Below are 12,302 nucleotides of genomic sequence, written 5' to 3'. Positions count from 1 at the left end.
TGTGTTGGTGCCTGGTATTATTCCACCCCAGGTGCAGGTCTGGTCACAGCCCCTGTGCCTTTTACCTTGGGTCTGTTTGGGCTGTATTAATCCTGAACTTTTTAGAAATCCAGCTATTCTCTAGTTAGGAAGGCATTTTGGCAGCCTGGGAAAGTAGAGGAACCACCAGGTGATGCAGTGATTCATTTTTTCCTCTAACTGGGGTGTTGCGCTCTTTGGCTGCTGTCAGAGTAAATGGTGAATGCTGTCTCAAGAGCTTAAAGTCTTCAGAGGAGAAGCACAAATGGAAGGTATTGATTTGTCTAGTGCCCATCAGAGGGTCCGTCAGCTGAGCAAGTAATGAAACAGCAGCCTCTTGCCCCCAGCTCCAAAGTTTCACCATGCTTTCTCTTACTCATTAGATAACTGATTGTTGTCGATCCATCCGTGTACTTCCCAACTTGTTTCCCGTGTACAAAACCTACTTTAAGTTTATAACTTCCTCCTTGGCACAGAGTACGTCTTCTGCCTGTTTAAACAGGGTGTGAGTTTAGTTTTTGGCTACTTTAAAAGAACAAGCCACACTTAGATATAAAAGTTGCAAGTGTTATGTTGCTGAAATACTAGCTTTGGCTTGCAGAATTGTGCTGTATGATGTTACAGACCCTAGAAAGGGGAGAAATTCACCCTAGCTTTGTCTTACAGCTCAGTCTAAAAGCCAAGAGCTTTATTTTCTAAATTTGAGATTCTTAAGCTTTTGAGGGTCTGAGTTTTGTTTAAATTATTTGGTAATCTTTGCATTTGATTATAGTGTGTGATCCCAAGTTGTCAGATGACAAAGGCTGCTTGTGAGAAGACGTGACTGTCTCTCACCTCAAATATCTAGCCACTCCTGTTTTTATTGTTCCTCTTGCAGTGCTATGCAGAAGGCTTTTTGAAGCTTGTCTGCGTTGTCTGTAACATGGTGAATTCATTGTTTGAGGACTCACTGAATGTTTGAGGACTCACTGAAGAATTTGCACTAACAATAGGGCATTTCTGGTGGTAGCCTGGGCTTTAGGACAGGGGAATGCCAATGTTAGTGCCGCTCAGTAGGTACCTTGCAGTGCTAAAGCTTCTCAATGCGGCAATACCATGCAGTGACGTGGAGGTTTCTTGTAGTATTGAGTTGCCTTGGTCTAGGTGTCCTAGCTGTCAGTTTACGATCCGGGCAATGCTATGAAATCATAAGTTTTTTGGTTTTGTTCTTATTTGCTTTTTAGTAGAGATAAATGTAACACTGCAAATGATCACTTGCAATGAGGTTTCTGTCTTGTTTGTTACTGGGCAGTGCCCTTTTTGTTACTTATTGTTGAACTTAAGTGCAGTAGTAATAGATATATTACAGTTTATTTCAAGGCATAAGGTATTTGCTGAATAACTTGCTTTACAACACCATTTTTCCATGCTTATAAAAATATGACCATGTGCATTAACATTTGCTATGGTATCTTGATTCTTGGTTTAATGCTTGTTAAAATGTAGTATTTTGGTATATTAGCTCTCTGCTTCCTTCCTTCATCCTCTCTCTCTTTGTGCATGCACGTGTGTGTATGTGCACACACAAGTGAAAACAAGGAAGCAGTAAGTGATAAGCAATCTGATTTCCTTGGGAAGAAAACTTGACCTGTAACAGTTAATAACTCGGGTTGTCTAAGACGAGATTGGAAGTCTGGTACAGAAATAGTTCAGGGATTTGGAGAATGTTAATGCATTGACACAGTTGGGCTGGATATGCTGTGGCCAGTTGAAATGTCATTTAGTTATACCAGGTTTTACTTTCTCCACATCTGTGTGGAAAGCCTCTGAAGACTCAACAATGCTTATTTAAGTACTTCAGTGATTTTTGCATGTTAAAATGAGGACTGGCTCTTCCTTTTTTTTTTCCCCTCCCAAGTGTGGCATGCTAGAATGTGTTTCTCTGCCCCAATTAAGGAGAGAGCATTCTTGTTGAAAGGCAGCAGGGGCTGGAAAAAATTGGTTTCCACGGTTCTTGTGTCGGAACGGTGAAGCTCTCCAGTGCCGGCAAGCCTTTCAAAGCTTTACCTGCTGGCTTTCCTTGGCATCCGTGTTGTAAGTAGAAATCTGTACAGTTATGCCAGAAAGCTTACACTTAAAATGTTAAGTACCTTAATGATGATTCACTAATTAAATGTTGCACACACTGCTTAATCAATAGATGTTGTAACAGCAGTGATGTAAGGAAACAGTACAGTGATGTAGCAGTGATGTTCTCCTTGAACATCTCTGTGTTGGAATTGGCATAAGGTCAGGGCTTCACCTAATGATGCAGAAAAAGTTTTTTCAATTGATCAGCTCCAAAATTCTTTAACACATTGCTTTTCTTTATCCCGTCAGTGCTAAGCAATGATGTTAGAAGTGTCTTAAAAAGGAAATGTGAATGCCATCATTCTGTATGACACTTCTGGTAAGAATATCCTATTTTCTCATCACTGTAGGCTATTGCTCCCTGCTAGCATCCATGGTCACTAAACGGCATTTTGCATCTCCAGTTCACTGCTGATGCTTTTGCCCATCATGTCAACATTCGTGTAATATTATTTGGCTTTGGGAACTGGAGGAGGTTAGTTTCCACAGGCAGGAAGGGGTTGCCCCTGTCGGAGCTTGATTTTACCTGCTGTTTCATGGTGCAGCCAGCAGCTTCCTAAACAACCATGCCATGGCTTCTGGCAGGCAGGACTTGATTTAAAAAAAAAAAAAAAAAACACAGATTTTCTTGAGATGTGAAAGTGACTTGTCATCCAACTGCAATTATCTAGAAGACTTCCAGGCAAATTCCTTCACAGTTTTGGGACCACTGTCCACTACCTACTTGACTTCCAAAGTAGTTTATTTTTTAACCTCCCTAGATGTTAATTGGGGTCTTCACTGTTCAGCCCACCGACAAACAATTCCCTTTGTACTGTGTCACAAACTAAAATCTATCTTAAGAGAATCAAAAGACCTCATGGCAACCAACATGCTATGATAAAATACCAATGTAATGTATATTCCCTGTGAATATTTTATTATATATATTAAAAAGGGCAATTATTTCTTATTCTCAGTTCTGGCTTTCATTAGGCATCAGCTAAGTATGGATCCGCAGCCTCCACATGTGCAGCATGAGCCTTTCATTTCATCTATAGAAATAGCTGGAGGGTTGGTTAGTTATCCTTTCAGAAACCTAAAATATTTTTGTGTTAGCATTGCGATAGTAAAAGTCAGCATTTTTTTTCTCTTTGATTTAAAGGATTGTCCAGGGATAATAAGTGGCATAGGTGAATGTGTCCATCTCCTCTGGGGTCGTTGGGTCTGTAGTCTGAGAGGGGCTGCTTTAGTCCTCAGACCTTTCTGTGTACAAAGTAAAGATGAATAAAGGTTTTTCTTGTGATAGGGGTGGCAAGCAAGAGGACTTCATTAATTTTTATCTGAAAGTTGGTGCTTGACAAAGGAAGGGGCTGACCCCATGTCTCATAGTGGAGAGGTGGTTTAGCACCTTTTGGATTCAGGCTGACTCGTACCTTGTGTGAATGGCAGTTGTGTTGTGTAGGGCTTGGCTGGTAGAGATGAAGAGTGTTCATGGACGGCGGTACAGCTGAGATCCAGACTTAGGACCCTTTGGCTGGTGCTTTCGTGGCTCTTAATCACTGTTCTCTGACATCTGAATGGGGTGTCTTGGTGTTTCTCTGCATGGTGGACAGTGGAGTGGCTACATGCTGTATGGGATGTGTTACAAAGGGGTCAGATGTTTTAAGAGTGTCGTAAGAGGCGTGCTGTAACATCCTTGTGACTGTTTGTTCATAGAGGTATTGTACAGAGCTCCTATTGATTTAAAAGGAAGAAACCCTGTATTACCAGCAAGTAACAGCACGTGGACCATATAAAAATAGGAGGCTTTATAAGGTAGTGTGAATTTGGGGGGGAATTTGTGTGGGGGCCCTGGGCCCCTCCCTTTTTCCTGATGGGAGCAGTACCTGATAACTATTTCTGGTCTGCTGGCATGTGATGGGATCCTGCTCCGTGTGAATGGGCCCCCAGTGGAAGATGCTGTAAGCCCGAGGCTGAAGACATGCTTGTCTCTTTTTTTTTTCCCTCCCAAATGCACTTAACACATTTGAAAGCTAGATACTTGTGTAATTTTGATTTAAAAGGCGTGCTTAAGGGGGTATCAACCACGTTCTTCCTATGCTTTGCCAAAAAATAGAACTTTTCTTGACTGATTCTCCCTGCCAAATGTTTCAGCAGTGTTATCCCTGCATTATGGGCTGATGGAGGTAACAGAAAACAAATAGCTTGTGTAATTTCCAACTGAAGAAATAGTCTGTAGCAATGTTTTTCTTTTTAATAAATCCTGTTTTATGGTAAGAACGACCCATGAAAATTGTTGTGTGAGTGGGGTGTCTGCCCAGTGCCTGGACCACATTTTGTAAGCTTGAAACGTGAGAACAGTGCAAGAGATTCTTCAAAACTAGATGTGCGGATGCTTAATACCCAGCCGGCAGAAAACCCCTTGCTTCACTGTGTCGGTTAAGATGAGATGGGTGATTTGGTTGTTGAAGATGCCCCTATTTCCCGTATCCGCCAACTTTTTGCAATGCAAGCACGTAATGGTACAATTTTCACAAGCTAGCAAGTCTTACAAAAATGGAAAATCTTTCTGTTTTTCAAGGGGAGGTGGGGGGATTTAAAAGCCTGAAAACCTCTCATGTGAAGTCACCGTCAATTTTCTTCACTTACTGAGAAGGTACTAACGAAATGAGACAGTCCTCCTCGTGATGTATACTGCATGACACCACAGATTTTTAAAATGCAGAGGATTGTTGAGTAGTTTCCATTACGCTGTCTGTCCTGATTTTGCTTGCAGACTGTCAGACGTGAAAATCTGTGTTAAATTAAAAAAAAAAAAAGTGAAAGCTATCATGTAATTCATTAGTCTTAAAACATTTGCATTTTTTTCCCCAGGTAATTTAATAAGATCTTCGAACAGTTTTGTGATAGAAAATTTCATAAAAATACATTGGGTTGTATCCGTTAATCTTTTCGGTACTTGGAAAAGGGGTTAGATTCTCACCGCACTTTGTTTTATTGTGTGTGTAATTGCTTTGTAACTTGTAGCACTAAGGTAGGTATGTTGATAATAATTTGTAAAGAGCGAGCTCCTTTGACTGTTAACACAGCTTCGTGTGAGTAAACAAGCAAAAATCAATGGCCAGTAGAGAAACTAAAGAAGTTTCTTTGGGAATTTGGCCTCTTAACTACGCTGTTCTTAAAATTTATTTTGTAAAGGAGGTGCTCAATCAAATAAGTTACTGTACCAAACAGTTAGGCTTGGGTTTTGACCATGCTGGCTCCCTTTCGTGCCTTTAATCTTACTTTGCATTTAAGCACCTAGAATCATACTCGCTGGACTGAAATTGTATAAGTAAAGGCTTCAAGGTGCTGAAGTTGATGGGAATGCTTTCCTAATAGAAAACATTTGATGCTTTCGCTAGGAATTTGATTTTTATTAGGAAATCAGATTGCATCTTCTTGCTCTTTTACAAGGAAAGTAACAATTAGGCTGTCCAGATGGCAGTTCTTAGTAGTATAATTTACTGCTATCATGACAATGTAGTGCTGATTGAAACTTTTTTTATTGATGGAGATTTCAATATTATACTAGATGCATCTCCAGCCAACAGCCAAAAATTGTAGTGTAGTAAGCCAAACGGACATTTTAGATATCAAAAATGTTTACCTGCCTTATAGAAGGAGATTGAGGATTAAGTGATGAGTGTTTGTAGAATATGTGAAGATGTAGCTCTATATAAATGTCAAGAAAACTACTCCAGATATATGGTGGAAAACATTCACAATGTGTTCCATTTGTCTTATGACAATTCCATCTTAAAGATCATTGTTAACAAACTAGTAAAATTTGTATGGCTTGACTTCAACTTTAACTTCAAAATGTTAGTTTAGAACAGGTTTCTGGGTTAAAAAAAACTTTTTTTAGAAGACTCAAGTGTCTTAGTATTTTTGGAAGTGGTAGTATCATGCTTCTATCCTTTGTAATGCTGTTGCAAACTTCAAAGGACAATTTTGGAAGTCATCTTGATAGTCGTGCCCAACTCTTCTAAGCTCTTCATGAGGTTTGTGTGTGTTTGTTTAGAAACAGTACAGGTTTCCTTTACCTTGAGTTGTGTAGGGAGTTGTGTGATCAGGAAGATTTATTTAGCTTTTCCAAAGGCTTATCTGAGCATTCACTTATGTTTTAATAAAATTACTCAATAGCTTGATTGGTTTGATTGCCTCCTTATTCCGTGGTTATGCTCTTAGAGTGGAGCCCCAAGCTTGCTGTCAGTGAGCACTGGGCGAGTGCCAGCACATGTGCAGGAAGTGGTGTGCTTCCATTTGCTGCTTTACGTTGTCCTGTCACGCACATCCCCATGTTCCCCATTCCCTCGTTTTACTCCTTTCCTCTGAAAACTCGTCCGTATCCTTCTTTATTCCCACCACTGGCAGCTTTCCCTTCCTGCCTTGCTTCCCCTGGTATGAAGTGCGGCCTTGTGGTGGGCCACGTCTCGGAGCAGCCTCTGGCAAGCACTGAGCTAGTGGTTGGGTGACCACCACCTCTCTTGGTGTGGTCCCGAGCTCCAGGACAGCCACCCCTGCACGTGCAGTTACTGCCAAGCCTCCCATCTTCAGTTCTGGTGGAGAGTGCGCATGGGCAACTGCTGTCTGCATTGGTAATAAAATAGCCGTCCCGTGTCAGGTGCTTACACCGGGGGGACTATCTGCCATGAGAAGCACTCCAGACACTTTCTATTTTCATGCTGCTGTTCCTTGTTGCCATTCACCTATGGGTTAAGATACCTCCTCTAGCTATCATACACTTTTTCTGCACAACTCTCACTTGACATCGCTCGGTGCTGTGGTAAAATTAAGGTTGAATTGTGATCAGCATTAAAAATGAATGAGCTTGCTGAGCCTGCACAATTAATAGTTAATTTAGTTTTCCCTCTTTTGTTCCTCTCCCCTTCTTTCTCATAAAATGAAGGTCTTCAGGCTTTAAAAAGTGTTGAGAAACTAGCAAACGATCATGTACTCAGAAGACAGCTGGGATTGCTCTTCGTACAGCAGCAGCATCAGTGTCATAAATGGAGGTGATTGCTCCAGATTTGTTTCAATTTATCCCTTACTCTCTATTAGAACAGAAGAAAAAAAGAAACGAAAACGTGTGCTTTTCCAAGAGCATGCAGCTTTTTCACCAGAATTCCTAACTTATTAAAATGTAACAATTCCTTAAGAAAAACTTAATTCACTTTGGACAAATTTATTCAGCCCTTCGTTCTTTAATCCATGAATGTAGCAAATGAAGTGGAGTTGAATTAAGCCTTTTGACTCACTTTTGTTTTTGTGGTCTTGTGATTGACTATGACTCTTGGACTTTTGCCTATTTTCAGGTGATTTTTTTCCCATCCAGCTATTCACAGGCCCTGGTCTGCTTAGCTTCCAAGTCTAGAGGAGATCAGGTGCTTTCAGCCTGCTATAGCAAAAATGCATAAAATAGAGTACTGTTTTGTAACCGACTTGATATTTCAGAGGAGGAAATGAATATTATTGAGGAAGGCAATATTTACTTTTAATTTTTTTTCTCCCTGAATAGGTGAATTGTTGAGTTACTAAGCTTGTGCATTTGTCTTGGGAGAAGCTGGGGGTTGGATATAGATAAAAATCTGCAAATACATGCATACATGTGTGTTGTAGTCTTAAGCTGAAGAAATATGTTTCAGCAGTATCTAAAGGCTTTTTCAGGTAAAATACTGCCATCGCTGGAATTAACTGTTTTCTTATTTCTCGTGGCCAACCCCACCTATTTTTTATTTTTCAGAATAAGTTGGATGTTGTGACACACATTCCTATTTTCACAATTTGAGTTGTTATCGATAGAGGCAGTCTGTGTGATTCTTAGTTTTTTAGACGATTAATTGAGATTGTATGTGTGGAGGGAAACAAATTAATTTGTTGTCTCCATAATTCTCTGCGCTTAATTAAATTAAATAAATCAATTTTCCTTCTTTTCAAATGCATACGCTAGTTCCTTGAACTAGCATCTGCTAACTTGTTTTAGTCATTGAAGATACTGTCTGAAGCATACATGTGGTTTGGCAGAGCTTAATATGCATAGAAAAAACAGAATTTTTGTGCTGCTAAAAAGTACCATGGAGTGTATAGCACTTGTTTAGAATGCTCGCTACCACATGGTAGCACTTCAGAAGAGACAAATTATTGCCTGAAAAATACTAGCCATCTTAGAAGCAGTGCTACAAAAGGGATGTTTTGGCTGGTTTTCGGTATAGCTTGACCAGAATAACCAAAATGGCCATGCCCGTGTTGTCGGTTAAATTCAGAGAAGTGTTGGTACGGAGGTCGGTTACTGTGTCTTTTGAGAGACTTCAGTGTATCTGTCTTCTGACTGCCGGAGGTTCTGTGAGGCAATAGTATTTATTCATTCTCATGTAGGCCGGGCAGTCTTCGAGGAGGCCCTTGGGGGTGAAGGGGCAGGAAATGTCTCAAAATTGTTCTTGAAATCACTTGATGTGCCCTCATGAAGACACATGTAACTTTTGCTGCTTGAATTTGTAGTTGAAGCACCAATTTGCTGAATGTGAGTCAAGACAGACACTAACAGTGTGAAATCCAGCCTGGAGGTTATGCTAACAGCCGAGGTTTTTAGTTTCTTTGGTAATGCCACGGGTGTTCAGTGGGTGCTGCAGAGAGCTGGACAAGCAGCGGCGTCAAATCAGTCCACAGCAGGTGGTACTGGTACGAAGTTCTCTTCTGGGGAGACATCTTGGTTGCCACTCTTCAAACCAGATTTCTTAAGATGTAACAACTTAAAAATGCATTGGTCAGGATTGCACATCTAGTATTTAGCAGTAGTCTGAAGATGGGCAGCTGGAAATGCATCTCACTGGTAGTAACAATACCTGTTTCAGAACTGAATTTTGGCAACATGCGCATTGCTATGTGACTTCCTAAGATCTGGATTTTAATAATTCATTTATAAAGAACTGACAACAATACAATTTTAGAGTGTTGAATAAATATGCATCGTGTGTCAGGCTGCTACGCGAACACTTGTTTTGGAAGAGCTTTAGAAATAAGCTGTTACTTAAAGGATGTGAATTTGCCAATTGCTTGTGAACTCCGATGTCTGAAGTTGTTTGTATTTTAAAATCACAGCATTGACTTTTTTTTTTTTCAGTATCTCAGCTGATTTGGCCTATTCTGAAGTTGAGTTTTCAAATAGTGAAATTACTGACTGAGGATGTTTTATGGTGTTTAAGGAATATGGTTGAGTTGTCCCCAGTGTTAAATGGGTCACCACATCACCGATGAACATATTGGTGTTCAGTTCGTGGCCTCATCTCTGTTCTATTATATAAATTTAGGTATGTTATTTTCGAATTTTTAACATAAGGGGTATACCTATTCTATGTTAAATCCTAGATAGTTTCTAATGTTGCCAATATTTTTGGAAAAGGAGAAAGCGTTGATGTTATTTTAATATTTTCTTTAATCTTGTACAACAGGTTTGTTAAAACGTAGTATAAATCAGGGAAAATTACCCACCAAGCTACTTCAATAGTCTCTTCCCGTTTCTCTGTTCAGTTACGGGATTTTGTTAGTTCAAATGCACCCAAGTAGCAGTCAGATTTGAGCAAAGCACCCATTCTGTACAGTTTTGTGCTGTCTTTTCCAGCTGTAGATAAATTCTAACAATGCTTGCTAGCTGTATTGATTTTTCTCCTTCCCTTCTGCCTCCCTGTTAAATTTGCTTGCAAATACGCAAAAAAAAAAAAAACAAAACGGAATTTTAGGGGAAGAATCCTTTTCTGCCATCATTAAAAAAACAGTTCAAAAAAAATACAGAACACCCTTGCAGGTGGTCAGGAGATGGAGGCAGGGTGCTATATTATGGTATTCCCATTCTTAATGTGGGAAGCACAGGAAAGTGCAAACGTGACTGATACCTTGCCTCATCATAACAAAGCTTCTGAACAGATAATTTCCTTAAAATACAGGTTTCACTGTTTAAATGAAAACAGTCTTCTGGTCTGATTGACTATTCCCCAGCCCTTTTCCTTGCTCACGTAAGTCCTGGACATTCTCAGTCTTGGTGGCACTTTTTGGTGGCACATTTGCAGCGTGGCTTGGGAAGGAAGAGGGCACCCACATCAACAAATCTTGTGCTTTGAACCAGTGAAGTCCTCGGTGAAGTGCCTTTCTCTGATCCTAGCAGAGTGGGGACTGGATAGGAAAAAAAACTCTTGCCTAAACTGTGCTTAAAGTGTAGGTAGAAAGATGATGTTTTGTAGATTGGGCAAAAAGTGTAAAGAAAAGGTGGTAACGATATCAACAAAAGCAACTTGGGGGCTGTTACCCATTTGTGCAAGTTGGCAGCTTGTTGGAGCTATCTAGCAGCTAATACGTGTTATAAAATATATATGTTTGGTTAAAAGAGTTTCCATTTCTCTCTGGTGGGGACTGCATCATGTTTTAATTTCTGCAGTTGTTTTCCCAAGGCAGAGATGTTAGCTATTGATGCTTTATTGGTTCTTTGAGATTTTTCCGCTATTGCCTTCATTATCATCTAACTGCTAACAGTCTTCAGAGGAGGAATTGCTGACTTGAATCTGGATGGCTTTCAGCAAGTCCTTTTTCTTCTACGTGATATCTCTCAAACTTATGTTCAGTCACACGCTGCTGGTTGTGCTGTGTTTAGAAAAGAAGCTGTCCTGGAACTTAATTTCAGGTTAGCTCTCAGTGAATGCTTTTAAGAGTGCGATATGCCTTATTCAGGTTTTTAAAGTTTTGGATGTTTTCTTAGGGTGTTCCCTGTCTTCAGCATCTCCTTAAGATCTCTTAAGGGAGAAATTATCTGAATGGGTCGACCGTAAGATTTCACAGGAATCTGTATGTAAAATACCTTTTTTCCATCACTCTGTGGCTACCTGTACTTGGTGTCCTCAATTATACGAGAATCTCCACTGCCGGGGCGGTATAACTCAGCTATCTAAAAATCCACATTAAATTTAATCCACATTAAATTTAATTCTCAAACGTTTTCTCTCTTCCAACTGCTTTTGAAAATCCATATCTTTTTTTTTTTTTCTTTGCATGATTTCAACTAGCTGGAAAGCATTTAGCCATAACTTCATGTCTTAGCATGTCCTAGCAAGTCATGTGAGAAGCAAGTCTTTTTTTCTACACAGAGAAACTTTAAAAAACATTTTTTTTAACCAAAGAAGCCTATTCCATCTGAATTTTCCACTTGTATTAAATACATCATATGCTTTTTCCGTTCAAAATCATGGTCCCTGCAGTAATCTCATAGTTCTGGGCAAAGTTTGTGTTTAAAAAGTTTTACTTCTAAAAGGGAGAGACTTAATACCCTCACCCCTGTTGCACACGCAAAAGAGGAAACAACAAAACTTAAATGTAAGGACTGAGATACTCTGACAAGCTGGATCTTGGCTTTGCTTTTGTGAGAAAAGGGGGAAATATCTTGAGATACTACGTGCTAAAGCAGCACGGGCTGCTGAGTAAGGAGGACTTTTGGAAGTGGCAAGTATTTCTGGAAGTTGTGCGATGAAAGGGGGATTAAAATTTATTTTATTTCTGTCTGGCAAGGGGAAAGGTTTTCATACTGACTTTAAAATAGCTGTTTTGATCAGTTCAGGCTACTTAGCTGTTTGTTCAGAGGAGTGTAGTGGCATCCTTACATCTGCCTTGGTTTGCTGACAGCCAAGAGGTGCAGGCCTTTTCCCTGCGTGCAGCACCTGGGGTTTCAGGCTGTAGCCTGGATGGTTTTGCATGTTAGATTGGGGTACTAGAGTATCATTGGTGTCCCGGGTGAAACACAAATTGTAAGTCATGTATGTTAAGAGATTATGAAACAGAATGCAAGCACCAACATATGCTGATGGAAAAAGTCTGGAAGTGATCTTGTAAATGTATGTAGATTACTTTAAAAATACAATTAACGAGATATGGCGATGTAAAAGCAGGCTGCAGAATTTAGTTTGTGTTTTCTGTGATAGATTGGAAAATATTTGGCCATTCTTGAAAAATCTCTTTATATCTTTAAGGAATATAATTGCTTTTCTTCTGGATATGATACGAAGTGGGGTCTGAACACTTAGCACGTTCTGTCCTCTAATTAAGTTCTTGCTCTCTTTTATAATGAATATCATATTTTCATCTGTGCAAAGAGAAGCCATGGGAAAAAATAT

General features: G+C 39.8%; 1 protein-coding gene across 1 annotated transcript in view; it reads left to right on the top strand.

The window, feature by feature from the left end:
• EIF3H (eukaryotic translation initiation factor 3 subunit H) overlaps positions 1-12,302 on the top strand; it is an 84,061-nt gene that overhangs the window by 53,977 nt on the left and 17,782 nt on the right. The gene's annotated exons all lie outside the window — the stretch shown is intronic.

Source organism: Oxyura jamaicensis, chromosome 2 (assembly GCF_011077185.1).
Source record: "Oxyura jamaicensis isolate SHBP4307 breed ruddy duck chromosome 2, BPBGC_Ojam_1.0, whole genome shotgun sequence".
NCBI classification, from domain to species: Eukaryota; Metazoa; Chordata; class Aves; order Anseriformes; family Anatidae; genus Oxyura; species Oxyura jamaicensis.
Note: the sequence above shows the minus strand (reverse complement) of the source record. Positions and strands in the feature narration are given on the sequence as shown.